Source organism: Octopus sinensis, linkage group LG3 (genome assembly GCF_006345805.1).
Source record: "Octopus sinensis linkage group LG3, ASM634580v1, whole genome shotgun sequence".
NCBI lineage: Eukaryota > Metazoa > Mollusca > Cephalopoda > Octopoda > Octopodidae > Octopus > Octopus sinensis.
In genome coordinates this window covers 168,207,136-168,212,974 of record NC_042999.1, presented here as the reverse complement: position 1 = coordinate 168,212,974, position 5,839 = coordinate 168,207,136, and the positions used below count along the sequence as shown (strand labels likewise).

The 5,839-nt window shown below is 39.4% G+C and overlaps 1 long non-coding RNA gene across 1 annotated transcript in view; it reads right to left on the bottom strand.

Annotated features, from left to right (window-relative positions):
• Nucleotides 1-1,072: 1,072 nt before the first annotated feature.
• LOC118762666 overlaps nt 1,073-5,839 on the bottom strand; it is a 25,773-nt gene continuing 21,006 nt past the window's right edge. Inside the window, exon 3 of the long non-coding RNA XR_004998433.1 lies at nt 1,073-1,209. This is a non-coding gene — a long non-coding RNA (uncharacterized LOC118762666). The remainder of the gene's footprint in view (nt 1,210-5,839) is intronic.

The window sequence follows — 5,839 nt, the reverse complement described above, 5'->3', positions numbered from 1 at the left end:
TAATTTTTATATAATTATTCTGGTGTTTGAAAAATCAACATGAGATTTTGATGGAAAGTTTTGATTAAATCAGTTAAAAACAAGAAATTTGTATCACAGAACCAGAGTGATCTCAGACAGGCTAGTAGCACAAGGGTAAAGTGTTTAGAAGTACAAATCATGATATTATTAACTAAATATGAGCTACTGGTATATTTTTAACTGTCAAAATTTATTTTACATTTTCTGCAGTTTTTCGATGATGATGAAACAATACTCAAGTTTACTGCAACCCTTTAGTGATCATAATTAAGTAAAATATAATGTCAATGTATATTAATTAATTCGGAAATTAATCAAGAATTTGATAGGATTTATTTAGCAAAATCACATTTTTCATCATTAATCAGGAGTTTGGATTAAATCATCATTAATCAGGTGCTTGAATCATAAGTTAACAAAAAATTCTTACATAAAATTATGATGAAAGGTTTGAATTGAAATATTATTGCTTTAAAATACATTTTGTATGACAACATGGTTCCAGGTTCGGCCCCACTGCGTGGCATCTTGGGCAAGTGTCTTCTGCTATAGCCCTGGGCCAACCAAAGCCTTGTGAGTGGATTTGGTAGACGGAAACTGAAAGAAGCCTGTCGTATATATGTATATAAATATATGTGTGTGTATGTGTGTGTGTGTATATGTTTGTGTGTCTGCGTGCCCCCAACATCGCTTGACAATCGATGCTGGTGTGTTTACATCCCCGTAACTTAGCAGTTCAGCAAAAGAGACTGAGAGAATAAGTACTAGGCTTACAAAGGATAATTCCTGGGGTCGATTTGCTCGACTAAAGGAGGTGCTCCAGCATGGCTTCAGTCAAATGACTGAAACAAGTAAAAGAGAGTAACCAGAACCAGAACTCTTAATACCAATCCTCCTGAAAGGATTAGGATTAAAAGGATTAATTCAGCTGATTTTGTCTTAGTTCTCAAGGCATGGCAGTTGTCATCATTGTCGTCAGATGCTTGCCCAAAGTGACATGCAATAAGATGAAACCTGAAACTGTCATTATGTCACCCTTGTTGACTGGTCATATTTTGCCATTTCAACACATGCACTGTATGTTTGGTCTTTACTTCAGCTTCATTATTATTGTAATTGTTTCTTTGTCAAAGCTCTTTCATCACACATCCTGTGACCTCTTGAGTGACTCTTTATCCCACATGTCTTCTCTTGTTCTCATTGATCCATTTTTTTTGCTTTTAGTCTTCTGTGAAATACTTAAAATGTAACCTTTCTTGGAAACAGGTGAAAGTGGGCAACAAACAGGGCATCCAGCCATTGAATATCTGCCCCACCAAGTATAGAAAGGTGGATTTTAAATAATGATGATAGTGATGAGGATGAATATATGGGATAAAGAGAGTCTGCCAAATGTCGACCCAACAGAGAGTCTCCATGTGGCCAAGCCTGTGCTCCCCACCCAAATCAGTTTTTACAATGACTTTTCATAATGGCAGTGAAAAAATGCTTGAAGTAATCATCATCATCATCATCATCATTTAACATCCATTTTTCTTGTTGGCATGGGTTGCATGGTTTGACAGGAGGTGGCAAGGCCCAAGGATTAAACTAAGCTCTACTGTCTGCTTTGGCATGGTTTCTATAGCTGAATGCCCTTCCTAATGTGAGTCAGTTTACAGAGTATACTGGTGTCTTTTTATGTGGCTCCAGCACCAGTGAGGTCACCAAGTAACTTGCAAAACAAAAACCCCTCTGCTGAGAGAGGTGGTGTGGTATTGAGGGAGGTGTCTTTGTGCTGGGTGATGAGAGGTTTAGTTTTTGTTGACAATATGTCAGCCAATGAAGGAGCCTAAACATGGTCGCTTAACTTGTGAGAAATAGCAACCAAATCTCCCTCAAATTTCACTCTACTCTCTTAAATAAAAGATGCATATATTGAACAATTAAGTTGGCAGGTTCATTAGAATGTGAAATATAATGCTTGACAGTATTTGCTCTGGCTCTGTGCATTCAATTCCTGCTGAGGCCTGCTTTGCCTTTCTTCTTTCAGGAGAAATAAATAAAGAACCAGTCTAGCACTGAAGTTGATTCTTCTCTCTATTTTCTATGATGGAAGGACAGAAACAAGTATCTTGCTGTAGATACTCCAGATTACTCCAGTTGGCGAGAAGAGAGAGAGAGAGAGAGAGAGAGAGAGGAGAAAGAGAAAAGATGGTGATGATGTTTTAGAGCAGAAGTGTTATTATAAATAGCAAATAAATACCTTTGCTTTGTCTATTTTATTCATAGGTACACCAATATTAACTTACCAGCTACATTTAAGTCCCATGCAAACTGGTTTAAGTAATCAACCATCCACCAAACCACATATTTATCATAAAATAAGTAACAATAACAAACAAAGATAATTTTAGTATTGCAAACTCCTCTCTTACAGAATCAAGCATCTTGTCTAATTCAAAAGAAATCAATACATCCTTCACATTTTCTTTACATATTGTCAACAAAAACTAGAGTGTCAGACAGAAAAAAAAACATCCGTATTGATTGCTCTATATAAGTAATTTGGTGCAAAATTGTTGGCAATGATGATGGCTAGTAATATGTAAATAACACAAGGCCAGAAAGTTGACAGCATGTGAGAGTGGGTGGATGGATGTTTGGTCAGTGGGAATTTCTGTTGCTAAGTTTCCACTTCCTTTCCCCGCAACAACTAGCAACAATTTTGCAGGTGATAATTCACAGGTAATTTCTAATTTAACTTTTGTTTTACATTGAAAGAAACACTAGATTTTTTTATTCAGCTTTGTATAAATATTTATAGATTTACATTTATTTTAAATGATCATTTCATATGATTTTAAATGATTATAGTTATGAAATATTTGTAGCTAGAAAACATAATTCAACTCTCAAGTGAAAGAATATTATTATAGACACCATGATACAAGCCAGTAACAACACAATTACATCATTTCATTTCCTCACAAATTATCACACGAATCCCCCACATACACACACACACACTCACATATTTATTGTTACGGAATGAAATTACTAGCCATTGTGAGGTATTGAATTTTTCAATAACACCCCCATCCTCCTCCAAAATTGTTACTCTATGGTTATATTGAGTTCTCTCCAAGTCAGCTATACATAGAACACTATATTTAGGCTTATATGTATATGTGTGTGACTGGCATTGAGCCAAAATAGGAAAGGTATACAATGCATCATCATCATCGTTTAGCGTCCGCTTTCCATGCTGGCATGGGTTGGACGGTTCAACTGAGGTCTGGGAAGCCAGAAGGCTGCACCAGGCTCAGTCTGATCAGGCAATGTTTCTATGGCTGGATGCCCTTCCTAATGCTAACCACTCCGTGAGTGTAGTGGATGATTTTTACGTGCCACCGGCACGAGGCCAGTCGGAGCAGAACTGGCAACGGCCACGTTTGGATGGTTTTCTCACGTGCCACCAGCACTGGTTTCTCAGCTACAATTTCCATTGATGTTGATTGATTTCGATTTTCAGTTGCCTCAGCAGGTCTTCACAAGTAGAGTTTTGTGTCCCCAGAAGGAAAGGTATGCATAAGTGGACTGGCACATCCCGGGTTGTGGTCTCACTTGTCCTGCCGGGTCTTCTCGCGCACAGCACACTTCCAAAGTCTCGGTCTCTAGTCATTTCCTCAGTGAGACCTAAAGTTCGAAGGTCGTGCTTCACCACCTTGTCCCAGGTTTTCCTGGGTCTGCCTCTTCCACAGGTTCCCTCAACTGCTAGGGTGTGGCACTTTTTCACACAACTATCTTCATCCATTCTCGCCACATGACCATACCAGCGCAAACATCTCTCTTGCACACCACAACTGATGCTTCTTAGGTATATATATTTATGTATGTATGTATACATGCATATATGTTTGTATAAATGTGTGTGTGAATGTATATGTATATATCTCTTTTACTCTTTTATTAGTTTCAGTTATTTGACTGGAGCATCGCCTTTAGTCGAGCAAATTGACCCTGGGACTTATTCTTTTGTAAGCCCAGTACTTATTCTATCGGTTTCTTTTTGCCAGACCGCTAAGTGAAGGGGACGTAAACACACCAGCATCGGTTGTCAAGCAATGCTAGGGGGACAAACACAGACACACAAACATATACACACACATACATATATATATATATATATACATATATACGACAGGCTTCTTTCAGTTTCCGTCTACCAAATCCACTCACAAGGCATTGGTCGGCCCGGGGCTATAGCAGAAGACACTTGCCCAAGGTGCCACGCAGTGGGACTGAACCCGGAACCATGTGGTTGGTAAGCAAGCTACTTACCACACAGCCACTCCTGTGCCTATATATATATATATATATTATATATATATATATATATATATATATATATATATACATATATACATTACATATATATATATTATATTACCAGAATATATATATATGTATATGTGTGTTTGTGTGTCTGTGTTTGTCCCCCTAGCATTGCTGGTGTGTTTACGTCCCCGTCACTTAGCGGTTCGGCAAAATAGACCGATGGAATAAGTACTGGGCTTACAAAGAATAAGTCCCGGAGTCGATTTGCTCGACTAAGGGCGGTGCTCCAGCATGGCCGCAGTCAAATGACTAAAACAAGTAAAAGAGAAAAGTGTAAAGATATATATATATATATATTTATATATATATATATGCCAAAAGAGAAGCTAGGAGACAGGTTTATTTAGCCAGAGGGGAAGCAGATAAGAAAAAATTTGCCAATGTTCTGCGCCGTGAGGACCAAAGACTGGAGGTGTTTTGTGTTACAAGACAGTGTGTGAGAGAGAATCGTGATGTGGTAGGAGAGAAGTGTGTTCGCATGGAAGATGGTTCACTTGCGCTAAATGAGGATGCAAAGAGAGAGGTTTTGAGATGCCACTATGAAAGGTTGCTGAATAAAGAAAATGAATGGGATAAAGAGAGTCTGCCGAATGTCAACCCAACAGAGGGACCAGCTATCTGAGTTGATAGTTCCTTGGTAGTTAAGTCAATTAGAAGCATGAAGACAGGGAAAGCCCCAGGCCCATCAGGAATCACTGCAGAGATGCTCAAAATATCTGGTAGTGTCGGCTATAGCCTAGTCACCCGTATAGTTAATCAGGTAATACACAAAGGAGTCATACCCAATGACTGGTGTAGCAGCATAATAGTCAACTGCTACAAAGGTAAAGGTGACGCCCTAGATACAAATAACTACAGAGGCATCAAGCCGTTGGATCAGGTGATGAAGGTTACGGAGAGGGTCATAGCCCAACTAATTAGAGACAGAGTCAGTTTAGATGAGATGCAGTTTGGGTTCATGCCAGGGAAAAGCACCACTGATGCTATATTTCTGGTAAGACAGCTGCAGGAGAAATACCTAGCCAAAGATAAACCTCTGTACCTGGCTTTCGTTGACATGGAGAAAGCCTTTGACAGGGTCCCCCGATCCCTTATCTGGTGGTCAATGAGGAAACTAGGGATAGATGAATGGTTAGTGAGAGCTGTGCGAGCCATGTATAGAGACGCTGCTAGTAAGGTGAGGGTTGGCAACGAGTACAGTGAAGAATTCCGGGTAGAGGTTGGGGTCCACCAAGGTTCAGTCCTCAGTCCCCTCCTATTTATCATAGTCCTCCAGGCAATAACGGAGGAATTCAAGACAGGATGCACTTGGGAGCTCCTCTATGCTGATAACCTTGCTCTAATTGCTGAGTCGCTATCAGAACTGGAGGAGAAGTTTCAGGTGTGGAAACAAGGATTAGAATCGAAGGGCCTCAGAGTCAATCTAGCTAAAACCAAA